A 13,986-nucleotide genomic window follows, 5' to 3' on the forward strand; every position below is an offset into this window, starting at 1 on the left:
ATGTTCTCCCCCTCCTGCCATGAGCTTCTTTGTGACATATAAATTTACCCCTCTTTGTTTCTTTCCCCATTTCTTTTAGTATTAATCTGTTTTTTAGCTCTAGTTGTATATATATGTATATATACACATGTATATGGATTTATGCATACATATATCTATATACCTATTTATGTCTTGTTATTTTGTCCTATACAGTTTGTCACTGTTCCCTCTAAGTGTAATTCTTCTAGTTGCCCAGGTGATAAGAAGAGTTTTTAAGAGTTACCAGTGACCTCTTTTCTTATAGGGATACATATCATTTTAACTTATCGAGTCTCTTTAAAAAAAGTTTTTTTTTATTTTGTTTTGTTTTTCTTTTTTCCCTCTTTTTTTACTTGCCTTTTGATGATTCACTTGAGTTCTGTGCTTGGAAATCAAATTTTCTGTTCAGGACTGGTCTTTTATTTACAAATTCTTAGAATTCTTCTATTTTGTTGAATGACCATACTTTTCCCTGAAAGAATATAGTCAGTTTTGCTGGGTAGTTGATTCTTGGTTGTAGACCTAGTTCCCTTGCTTTCCAGTCCTTCAGTGTAGATGTAGCCAGATCCTGTGTTATCCTCACTGTGATTCCATGGTATCTAAATGACTTTTTTTTAGACCCTTACCTTCTGTCTTGGAGTCAATACTGTGTATTGGCTCCAAGGCAGAAGAGTGGTAAGGGCTAGGCAATGGGGGTTAAGTGACTTGCTCAGGGTCACACAGCTGGGAAGTGTCTGAGGCCAGATTTGAACCTAGGACCTCCCATCTCTAGGACAGGCTCTCAATCCACTGAGCTACCCAGCTGCCCCCTCTAAATGACTTTTTATTGGCAGCTTGTAATATTTTTTCTTTGGTCTGATAGTTCTTGAATTTGGCTATAACATTTCTGGGTGTTGTCAGTTGGGGATTGGGTACAGGAGGCAAGCTGTGGATTCTTTCAATCTCCACTTTTCCTTCTTGTTCTAGAATATCAGGGCAATTTTCTTGAATAATTTCCTATAGTATTATGTCCAGCCTTTTTCTCTTGTCATTGTCTTCTGGTAGACCAAATATTCTTAAATTTTCTCTCCTCAAACCATTTTCTAAATCTTCTGTTTTGTGAATGAGATGTTTCATATTTTGTTTTATTTAATAGTGTCCTGCTGCCTTGTGAGGTCACTTAATTCTAGTTGTTGTATTCTGGTTCTTAAAGACTGGATTTCATCCCTGGCTTTTTGGTCATCCTTCTCCTTCTGGTCTGATTTTCTTTGGAGGTCATCTTTCATCCTCTTTGCCTAATCTCTCATCTCCTTTGCCTCATCCCTCATCTCCTTTGCCTCATTTTTCATCTCCTTTGCCTCATTTTCAAGCTGGTTGATTTTGGCTTTCAAGACACTATTTTCTGTTTCCAGATGGCTTATCTTATTTTTTAAGATCTTTTCCCAATTGTCTTCAGCCTCTCTTAATTGGGTTTTGAATTGCATTTTGAGTTCTTCCAAAGCCTGTATCCAATTTGCTGGGATTTCTGATTAATCATTTGAGGATCCCTCTTACTCTGTTCCTTTTGCTCTTTGTTCATTGCCTGTATAGAAGTTGTCAATTGTAATTTCTTTTTACTTTTTCTGTTGTTTGCTCATATTTACCCCTTCTTTGCTTGCCATATTTGTCTGTGCTCTTGCTCTTCTCATTTTTTTGGTTTTGGGGTTTTCTGTCAGTCTCCCCTCTTGGAGCTTTGACAGAAGATCCCTCCATGCAGTCTGTGGGGGAGGGGTGTTGGAGTTTGAGTTTCCTGTCCTCTAGAGGCTTTTGATTGGATTAAAGTCCAGCAGTCTGTGGGGGAGGGGGTGTTGGAACTTGGGATTTCCTGATCTCTGAAGACTTTTGATGGGATTAAGTTCAGCTGGGTTGGGCTAGATGTGCCCTGAGGCCAAAACCTCCTGGAAGGCTGGAGAAATATGGAGGGTCCTCGCCTCTGTATCAAGGCTACCCACTCTGTGCTCCCTTTCCAGCTCCTTTCCCACCACCTGTGTTTGATGCTCTGAGCCTGGCACAGCCCTGCCCACAAGGTACACCCTCCAGACAAGTGCCTTTGCCCACCCAGAGGTTCCTGCTGCCGCTGGAGGCTTAGCGCTCTAGGTGAGGTGGGCAGAGGTCCTGGGACCTTCCTTCTGCCTTCCCCTTAAACCCAAGTGTTCTCTATTCTGGCTTTTGGGGATGGCTTACCTTTTGGATTGAGCCCATCAGGAGGGTTGCTTGGCTCTGTCTTGTTGTTAGATTTGATTTTCAGTCCCCTATGAGCATTTAGTTTGTAATTGTGGTAAGGAAGGGTATTCAGAGGTCTGAACTTTTGCTGGTTCTATGCCGCCATCTTGACTCTTCCCCAAGCATCTTTATGAAGGTGCAATGAGAATCTTTATGAAGGGGACTTGGAATCAAAGAGTAAAACTTTTGATTTTCCAGACCCTAATGTTTTAATGCCAATTGTTTCTATACATTCCCCCCTACACACACATAGTCAAAAACCTCATATAATCCTAAAAGTGGGAAATTCATGTTATGATTGTCTTTTGGATGATGGAGCATCCTGATCAGTTCTGGTGAGTATATAAGATGCAAAATGCAATTCTATTGGCTCTCTAAATGTAGTAGGTATATCAGGAACACCCCCCAAAAGGTCCCAAAACTTTCTCCTCAAATGGTATCTGTGGGACCCTTAACTGTAGAGGATTCTTTTCTATTAATGCCTGGATCCCCTACAAATCTGTTGGGAAGAGACCTATTATGTAATCTTAAAAGCCAAAATAACTTGTGCTCCAGATGGCTCTATTTCATTAGAATTACCTAAGAAACCCTTAAATTTACTCCCTATGCTTCTCTCAGAGAGCCAAGAGGTGAAAAAGCCTCCCACCTTTGAAATACCAATGGATATACCTGAGTCTCTTTGGGCCACATTTTCTTCTGATGTAGGCCTACTTAAATCAGCTGTTCCTGTTCAGATTAAGACAAGAGGTGGATCAGCTCTCACCATTCCTCAGTACCCTCTATCAAAAGAGGCAATTGAGGGAATAATCCCAATAATAAATTAATTAATTGAGCAAGGAATAATAATTCCATGCAAATCCGGATATAATGCACCTATTTTACCTGTTAAAAAGCCAAAATTATGGTAAAGTGTTATATTGATTTGTCCAAGATTTAAGGGCTGTAAATAATCATGTCATAACAAGACATCCTGTGGTTCCAAATCAAAACACAATACTTTCCTTTATTCCCAGTATAGCCACCTACTTTACTATAGTGAACTTGTGCTCAGCTTTTATTCTTAATATCTATTCATGGGGATTCCAGGAATATATTTGCTTTTACCTGGAAAGGTTCCCAGTGGACTTGGTGTCATTTTCCACAAGACTACGTGGAAAGCCCTACCCTGTTTGCACAAATTTTGAGCCAAGACACATATAATATAAAATTTAAAAACAGCAAGTTAATTAACTATGTGGATGATTTACTTTTCACCTCAGAAAATGCCACAGCATGCCAAGAAGATAGCAAACATCTTCTTTTAGAACTACATAAAAAGAGCCACAAGATCTCAAAGGCAAAGGTTCAGTGGTGTCTCCCCAGAGAGTGGAATATTTAGAGTTCATTTTAACTGCTGGTGTCCATTCTATTTCTCCTAAGAGCATTGAAAATATTCAAAAATTGAGTGCTCCCACCACTAAGAAACAGTTGAGAGTAATCTTAGGAGCAACAGGGATTTGTAGAAAATAGATCCCTTGCTATGGGGAAATTACTAAACCCCTTATAGCACTAACAAAGGATGCAGTCACTGAACTGCTTAGATTAGAGTCGGAACACCTGTCAGCTCTGTCAAATTTAAAGCAGGCTATCCTGTCTGCCCCTGCTCTAGGCATCTCAGATTATAAAAAGCCATTTACATTGTATGTACCTGAGCAGAGAGGGGGTGGCTTCAGGTGTTTCAACCCAAACTTTGGAACTGGTTCAGCATCCAGTTGCTTACTATTTGGCTTAGCTGGACCCAGTAGCTGCAAGAGCACCACCATTTCTTAGAGGCATAGTTGCCACAGCATTTCTAGAAACTAAATCTGCTTATTTAGTATTGGGATGACCTTTAACCATAAAGTGCTTACATGAAGTCAAAGCATTATTGTTATAACATAGAACACAGGCATTTTCTGATCAGAGAATTACAGGGCATGAAATAACATCGTTAAATAATGAAAGTATTACTTTAAAATATTGTACAACTCTTAATCCTGCCACCTTGCTTCCAGATTTACTAGTTTCAGGAGAACCATTACACAATTGTGAAACAGTATTGTTCATGGCTGAAAAGCCTCGCGATTATCTCTTGGACACTCCCTTAGACAACCCAGGTTTTGTCTTATTCACTGATGGTTCCTCTTTTATGAGGGATGTATTATAGGAAACATTAAGTAAGGTGTGTGAGTTTGCAGATGGACAGCAGAGTGCAGAGTTCTGGAATTCTGGGGTAGAGCTACTGTTGTTGGAGAGAGACAGTTGAGCCTGGAACTGTGGCTTTTCTCCCTCTGGAGGGACCTGAGGAGATTAGCTTTTTCCCTGTGGCATTTGGCTGCCTGATCTTTACATTCCACCTGCTGTTTGGATTATCCTGTTACCCTGTTGGCTATTTGACATCTGCCAAGTTTCTGTGCTGCTCCTGTGACAACTGACAGCTGATCATGAGACCATCGTTGGGCCCTGTCAGTCTTACACACATACCCATTCCTTAGACCATCAAGGGGGGTTTTAGTATTAGCTTAGCTGAGTACAGTAATTTGGGGTTATATAGAGAGTATAGGAGTAGAGTAGGGAAAACACTCAGAAGCAATCTCTGTAAAGAAATTTGTAGATTTGGGGAGGTGTATATAGTTATTATTAGAGTAAGTTATATCCAAATCCCTTCTAACCTGTCCCTATTTTATTAAACAACTATTATTTTATAACATAGGGTTCTGTGAGTTTCTCATATCAGGGTCTCACTCTGCCCTCATTGGACTTCGGTGGCCTTCCCAAAACCAGGTTACTCTTCTTATACTGGACTAAATAATATCTAATCCCACCCCCAAATCCCTACCATTTATTTCAGATGGCATATGTTACATTGGAGATGCTGTAGTCACAGAATTTGCCACTGTGTGGTCAGCTTCACTGCCCTCAAATATAAGTGCTCAAGGTGCAGAACTTATAGTCCTAAAACATGCCTGTATAATTGCCAGAGACAAAAGGGCAACAATGTATACAGATTCCAGATATGCATTTGGAATTTGTCATGCAGTGGGTATGTTATGGCTTCAGAGAGGATTTTTAACCTCAGCTGGAAAATCTGTTGCTAATATAAAAATTTTAATGAAGTTCTTTCTGCTTCCCAGTTACCTGAAGCCCTAGCTGTAGTTCATTGCTCTGCCCATACAGGTGGCACTGACCCCGTCTCCAGGTGAAATGACTGGGTAGATAACTGGTACAAAAGCTAGTGGCTATAGAAGAGCCTAAATTAATTTTAACTTTGACAATGAATAATGAATCAGATTTTATCACTTTCCTATAATGAAAAGGAAGTAGAAAAATGGAAGCAGAAATTTAAAGCAAAACAGATTAATGGAATATGGGTGTCATCTGAAGGAAAACCCCTGCTCCCTAGAAGTTTTTGTCAACAAATTTGCCAATCCATGCATAAAAATGGTCACTTTGGCAACCAAGGCATCATGGATTCTGTTAAAAGAGTATGGTATGGCACTAGTATAAGTACTATAGCCTCTAAGGTGTGTACAGCCTGCCCTACCTGCCAAGCTTATAACCAACACACCTTTTGTGGCAAAGCTTTTGGTAGGTGTCCTCTGGCTTACACACCTTTTGAGCACCTACACATAGATTTCACAGCAATGCCAAAGGCTGAACATTATAAACTTTGTCTAGTCATAGTAGATCAATTGACCAGATGGCCGGAAGCATTTCCTTTAGCCTGAGCAACAGCAGCTTTTGTTGCTAAGGCACTTTTAAAAGAGATGATTGCTCACTTTGGCCTGCCACCACATATTGATTCAGATAGAGGAAGTCATTTTACTGATTCTGTTCTAAATCAGATATATTCTTGCTTGGGGATAACTCCAAAATTTCATGTTCCATGTCATTCCTAGAGCTCAGCCACATTGAAAGAATGAATAAAGAACTTCAAACTATGATTGGCAAATTATGCACCGAGACATTTAAAATGGCCTGAAATTCTCTCTCTGGTCTTAGTTTATCTTGGAAGCAGGTGCATCTCACCATTTAAGATGCTTTTTGAACATCCCCCTATATAGGCTAAGTCTTTTTTTCCTGCATATACATCATTATTATGGGGAGATACTTCTATTGCTTCTTATATAAAAGAATTGTAGCACAAACTACATGAACTCCATGAATTCAGAGCTGTAGTACAAGCAGGACCAATAGACTTTTCACTTCATGACCTCAAACCAGGAGACAAGGTATACATAAAGAATTTACATTGTACTAAAACAACTCAGCCTTTCTGGGAAGGGATGTTTCAAATATTGTTAACAACTCCAACAGCTATAAAAATTGGAGAAAAGGACTATTGGATTCATTGCTCACATGTAAAGAGAGTTTGATAATGATTGACTCTATCTTGTCACAGACATTGGAGATAATAGTCCATAGACAAGTGGACACTGTTTTGGGGAACACATTGAATTCCTGAATTTTTATTTTACTATTGATTTTCTTTTTATCTTATTAGAATATTTGATTTTTCCCTCTTTTCTTATTTCTTATATTTAAAGTACATATAATCAATATTAATTTTTTTGATTTTACAGTAACATAATACTTAACATATACATATATTTGTTCTAATATTAATACATACCCAAAAGCTTTAGACTATGGAAACCTGCCATTTATTGATAAATGTTATGTGTTTGTGATTACTGTTTGTGCCTGATTTCAGGAGAAGGGAACAAAAGAGCCATTGCAGTGCCAAGGGTCGCACAAAAGAGCCATTATATAGTGCCAAAAAGCACAAGGTCAAGGAGACCAACCAGTCCCAGACTGATGAGCAATCTGCATAGTTTGTATGAGCACAAGGTTGAAAAGACCAAACCAATTCCAGTGGAATTGGTGAGAATCTGTGCCAAGATAGAGGACTTGTTTGAGGTTCAAGGTTGCAGTTGTTTGACATACTTCAGGCACAGGTCTTCCCTGTGCCACATTTGGACAAGTACCAAAGTTTGGCTACTGTCTTTGCTCCTCCAGACCAGAGAATGACCCTTCCCTTTCACTAGGAAATCTAGTCCTTTTTTCTCTCTTATAGTATGACAACTTCCTATAGTCCAGGCTGCCAATAGGTAAGTGTGATATTACTACATTTTGTCCTACAGACTTGTGAGACAGAAATTAATTTAATTGGACCCTAATACAAAGGCCTATTATGAATTTATTCAATTGTACCCTAATACAAGGGCCAGTTATGAATTTATTCTTATTTACTCTGAAATTTTAATATACATAGATTTTTGATATTTTGATTCTGATTTTGAATTTTCTTCTTTCTCCCAAAGTTCAATATTTTCTTCTATTTGTTTTTCTTCTTATGTTTTTGTTTTTTTTCTTTTGATAATTGACTCTTACACCCCATAACTCAACTATGTATTCTGAGTTGATCTGGGTGTTGGTCAACACCCTCCTGGGGGGGGGCGGGCAATTGTATTGCATTTTCATAAAAAGCCAAGATTTAAAATTTTGATTGAGAAAAATTTCAGGGAAAGAAGCTTGTTAACTGCTTGAATCCAGAAAATGAACTGTTTGGAGAAAGATGTCTGCAGAAATCTATACTCCATCAAAAAGATCTGGAATGAACTTTGGGGTGCAACTGATTGAACTGAAGGGGATTGCATACATTTATTTTTAACGTAAACTGTTATGTCAAAGGGGACTGCCCTCTAATTGGCTTTTTGTCAAAGTGCCTAGCAAACATTGGTTTTGCTTTCTCTCTCTTCTATTTCCCTCTTATCTCTAACTATTGTAGTTTCCTTTTAGAAGGTGCAATATTATATGCACCTATAGTTAGAAGATTTTTAGGGGTACAAGATGGTTATTTTAAATGATCAATTGGGGAGACTAGTCTCCCAAATGATCACAGGTGGGATTGTGAAGATGGGATTAACTCTCCCCTGCCCATTTTTAGATTTAATTACCAGAAGCATATACACCCCACTTATCCTTAAGTATGGGGAGGTCTGTGACCCACATATGCTATAGTGAGTGACAAATCAGAATCGACTGACTGCCCTCTGGGCAATCCTAAGCAAAGCTTTAGCTATAATTGTAACCATATAAAGTGGAAAGAAGACACAGGAAGTGACAAAAGGAATGGTCTTTAAAAATGCCAAGAACTTCCTGTGACTAGGTCTTTTTGCCTTTAACTTGATCTTGAAGGAGCTCTGGCTTGGGACTTTAGACTGTTCTTGGATTTTCCCCTTAGAACTACCACATGAATGAGTGAAAAAGGCTGACTCTCTTTCCTGTTTTTTTCTGAGAGGTACCAACTTCCAAAGAGACCCCTCATTTTGAAGGAGGGCTCCTGGCTAAAACCCTTGTTTAATTGACCCCTGTGCCCTTAGGCTGGGGCTTCTGGAGCTCTGCCAGAATAAAGCCAGAGCCTAAGCAAATAGTCTAGCTCTTTAAGCTAGATTTCTTACTTTTCCCTCTTTCTCATTTCTCTACATTCACTCTTTCCCTCTATTTTATAAATAGTCATTCTGACCTGAGTAATAATTACAGCAACCACATTTCTCATAAATGTAGTCCAACCTTTAATTTTTATCTCTTACACTATATACATATATATACCTATATAATCATATGCGTACATATTAGTTTTCTATTAAAATCCATTAAGGTGGTTAAGGGTGAATAGTGACCAGTTCCCTGATCATTTTCAATTCAACTGCTCTCCTGGACTTCATAGTCTCTAGAAATTCATCATTCTGCAAAATGGCATCAAATCTGAAACTGACATCTCCTCACCACCCCCTGTTTCTGGGGCTTGATCCACAAACACCATAGGTTCCATAAGGCCTGGGGTAAAGAAAGAACCTGGGGCAAGTAAGGTAGTCCTTCCAGCTTTTCTAGATACCAATGGTATTGCCATCATTTGGGTCTCTCCTCTCTTCTCTCATCCTGTCTTTGAGGCAGAAAGATCAGAGTTGGTCAGTCTATGGTCATGTAATAAACATTAATTAAATTTCTATTAGATGCCAAAAATTATGTTAAATATTGTTTTTTTAAAAATAAAGGAAACAAATTTAGGAACTTCTCTCCTAAAACTAAGCCAGGAGGGACAATTAGGTGGCTCAGTGAATGGAGAGCCAGGCTTGGAGGAAAGACATCTTGGGTTCAAATTTAGCCTCAGGTACTACCTAGCTCTACATCCCTGGGGCAAGTCACTTAATTATAATTAGCCCTTACTGTTCCTCTGTTTTGGAACTGTTTAATATAAATTCTTTTTTATTGAATTGAATTTTTTAATATGCAAAACAAACTTCCATATGTTATTGTTATAAGAGCATACTCATACAAAACACAAATCCCAAAATAAAACCATAAATACACTGATGCAAAAAATAATATACTTTGATTTGCATCCATCAAATTCCAACAGAAGTATTTCAAGATTGTCCCAGATCATTGCATTGCTAAAAGTAGTAGCCAACTTTCACAATTGATTATACAATATTGCTATTACTGTGTAAGATGTTCTCCCAGTTCTGCTTATTTTACTCAGCATCAGTTCCTACAGATATTTACAGCTTTTTCTGAAATCATCTTGCTTATCACTTTTTATAACATAATAGTATTCTATCACCAACATGCACCACAATAGGAATGAATTGAGAATACCAATAGCATATTTATTGAAAAATTAATTCATTTAAAAATTATGTTACATTAATGCAATATATATAGAATGTGCACTTTAAGAAATTATAAACATGAAGAATTCCGAAAAGCAGAGGAAGAAGAGTATGAACCAATGCACAGTGAGGCCAGCAGAACCAGGAAAATGTTTTTTCAGGCATTTGATCTTAGCGATCACAGATATCAAGGCTACAAATATAATGCCAATACTGTACAAATAACAATGAAATGTGAAGAATTTGCATGTCCCTTTAAATTTAACAGTACAAGATTTTCTTTTTTAATGATGATCATCTCTAAATATAAAGAATAGCCTTTAGATTTTTAGAGAGGTCAATAAATGGCACTGCCAACAACATCTATATGTATGAAATAAGGCAATGGAAAATGTTCAAAAATTTTACTTCTTCATAGATGGTTTGAAATAAGTGCAAATATTCTTTGCCTGCATCTAGCCAACACCATGGGGGATTGGGAGTTACTTTTAGCCATGTGGTGACTGTTAGGTGAAAGGGCTTGGCATCTTAATGTGATATGATAGATAGATATGATATGTGAGTGGTCCCATCATCTTCCCTGTTGCCCTGTGAAATAAGCAAGGAGGTATGGTGTTGCTTCTTTTAAAAGAGACAGTTTCTGGCTGACCCTTTCCTTGCTCTGACTCTCCAGGTGACAAAGTCTGATTCTAGTGAGGGATGGAGAAGAATGTTTTATATTTTTTGTTTTTTCTTCTGATATCATGGTCACTCTGCCACTGCTCTCCACATTGAGTATAGATTCAAGCAGGCAGGTTTACATTAAAGGGGCCTTTCTCCTTTTTATATTTACTCTTTTCTGATGTTGGGCAAATAAGAACCCCAAATGGGCTCTTTAAAAAAATAAAAATAAAAACAAATTATAATTTCAATTAATTTCTTTGCTGGTTTTCTTAGTTAACTACAATGTTTCAATGACCGTGAGAGGGAAGTGTCTTAAGGAACTTGTGAATTCAAAGTTCACAGGTCTCATCAGTAAGAATGAAGGCAGTGGCTGAAGGCAGAGGAAGTTTGTGCAGAGGAAGTTTGGAGAGGCTGACAGAAAGAACACTAGATCAGTGTCGCTTTCAATCATAGGTAGAAAGCAGGAGTTGGGTCAAGTTGAGATAAAATATAGCCTGGTAGATTGAAAGGCTTTCTCATTCCAAAATAACCCCAAGCTTCTCATGATAAAAAAAAAAAATTTAAACTGCTATCCACAGCCAAATAAGGAACCACCGAAATCTGATTATACATCAAAGTACTCAATCCTTCATGAGTTTTTTATTGTATATGTGATATGTGTCTTCAGTTACAAGAGAGGAAATATGGAAATATGTATAGAATGAAAGCATTGCTATAACCTCTATCAGACTATTCACTGCCTCAGAGAGGGGAAAGGAGAGAAAGAATCTGAATTGTGAAATGTCAGAAAACAATTGTCAAAAATTATTTTGACATGTAATTTAAAAATAAAATTCAATAAAATGAATGAAATGATTTTTAAAAAAGAATCATAGAAAAAAAAGAGAAAGGCTTCCTTAGCAACAGTTCAAACAGTTGCATTATCTGATAAGCCTTAACTCCCAAATGATTATAACCACAGTTATCTTAAACTACTTAATCCTAACGGAATCATTCAGTATTGTTAATGATTAATATAATAATTATTAATTGTTATTAATAATTAGAGTATATTATTGTAAGAATATATACACTATGATTCCTCTTATGTTTAGCATTTTTATTTGTGTAAGAATAAATTACTTGCCCCATGTCACACATATGTTTGTACACAGGCTACCTTTTTGCATCTCTTTATTTGGGAAACACATTAAGACTTTCAAATCATAACTACTAAAAATAATTAATATCATTTCCAGGATGCTGTTTCTTAGTAAGCCAAAGAATGTAAGAATGGAGAGTCTAATCTGCCTAATTATGTTCAGAGCTTCTTAGCACTAAAGCTGGTCCACTGAATGCTATGGCTGAGTATAAAACAGGGAATAGAGCAGAACAGATATTCAGGCCTCATACCACAGCAACAGTTCCTCTTTTAGATTTGCCTTGTGGATTCAAATTTTATATAGCAGACTCAGGAAATGGATATTGTAAACTGTTATTTTAAAAATTAAGGGCAAGGGCAGCTAGGTAGTTTAGTGGATAAAGAGTCATGCTGAAGATGTGAGGTCCTGGGCTCAAATGCAGCCTTGGATACTTCCTAGTTGTGTGACCCTGGAAAAGTCACAGCTCCACTTCCTTATTACTCATCTGCCTTGGAACTAATATTTAGTGTCAGTTATAAAACATAATGTAAGTTTTTTTTTTTAAATTAAGGGCAGACATAAATAAATGACAACTTGCTAACTCACTGAATGGGAGGCGAGGGAAGGAGAGAATTTGAAATTCAAAAAAGAATTTTTTAAAGAATGTTAAAAATAAATAAAAATAAAAAAGCAAGAGCAACTTTATTTCCTTCCTAATTGGAATGAACTTCAAGCTACATTTACTCATCAATAGGGAACTTGGCTACTCTCATCTTGAGTAAGTTCTCAATTAATTCATTACAGTGACCTGGAAGGAGCAGTGATTAGGGGAAAAAAAAGTATAGTTAGACTTAATTGGCTTCTAATATATAATATAAATTTCTCAGTAACTAGTCACTTTTGGACATTATATTATATACATGTTGATGAATAGACAAATCTAAATTCTTCCTGATGGGTAAGTCATTGTCTTATATCTAAATGTTTTGCTTCTCCTTCTACTTCATAGTTTCCATTTTTATTCTAATTTCTACTCATCAGGAAAACAGCCTTAACCAGAAACAAAACCCTCATCACATAATCATTAATGTTATCAGCTTCCTCCTTCTGTTGAGTTTAGTATGGTATGTTACATTAATCAGCTAAAAGGCAGTCTTCTGTTCTGTTATTCCTGTGCCAGATCAGGGGTGAAGTAATGAATAAGATATGACCTTCTGCCAAGGATTCTATTGAGCACATTAATGCTTGATCTAAATTTTGAACTTGTTGAACCACAGGAAGCCTTCTTACTTTCATGGTCATGTTTTTCTGTAGATTACATTGGCATTTTTCCTCATTAAAATTATCACCCAAAACTTCTACTTACACCAAAATCCTTATACCAGCACTTTGTAAATAGCAAAGAATTGCCCATTTGATAGGGCAATGGTTAAACAAATTAAACAACAGAAACTCAAATGTCTCTCACTGATGCCCACTCACCTAAGCTCTGCAATCAATTCCTTCAAAACACTTGGATCAAGCATTTCATAAATATCTGCTTTATGTCCAGGGATGTATTGGATACTCTGAAGATTCTAAAGACCTGAATTCCTTGACTTTGAGATGGTTTCCATTAAAATGAGGAAATAAAATCGTAGTGACAGCCAATGAAAAAGGAAGGACTGGCGTTAACTTGAGAACACTGGGCTAGGAGTGGGAGCTGAGTAAGGAAGTTGGGTTTTTTGGTTTGTTTTTTGTTTTTTAATAGGGTTGGGGTGGGGAAGTCTGACCATTTTCTTGAGACAGCCATTGCTGACTTGGTGAAGGCATGTTCATTGAGATAAACCTGGCTCAGAGAATAATCAGCTTCGAAAAAGCATTTTGAAGACTGGAAGGAGGAGAGAGAATGAGGAGAGAACGGGGCTTACATAAGTAAATTCTGGGAACTTCTCTCCACGCAAGGACCAGCAAAGTTCTCGATTAACGTAAGTGGACGGTTCGGTAGACTTCCCTTTCCCCTCACCGGCCTCGGTGTAGTTCTGCTTCCTTTGCGATTCTGCTGGCCCTGGTGCCCGAACTGTTTCAGTGTCCTCAAGCCAGAATGGCTTTAAATGCCTGGAGTGGAGGACTACAAGCAGAGCGTTAACTGCCACTCCCTGGAAGGTGCCCGTTTTGGATCCTGTTCCCCCCGCCCCTCCTCTGGGGAATCCAACTTGCGAAATGAGAATTTACCAAAAGCCACAACTGCCCGTACCTAATTT

This window comes from Monodelphis domestica, chromosome 7 (assembly GCF_027887165.1).
Source record: "Monodelphis domestica isolate mMonDom1 chromosome 7, mMonDom1.pri, whole genome shotgun sequence".
NCBI classification, from domain to species: domain Eukaryota; kingdom Metazoa; phylum Chordata; class Mammalia; order Didelphimorphia; family Didelphidae; genus Monodelphis; species Monodelphis domestica.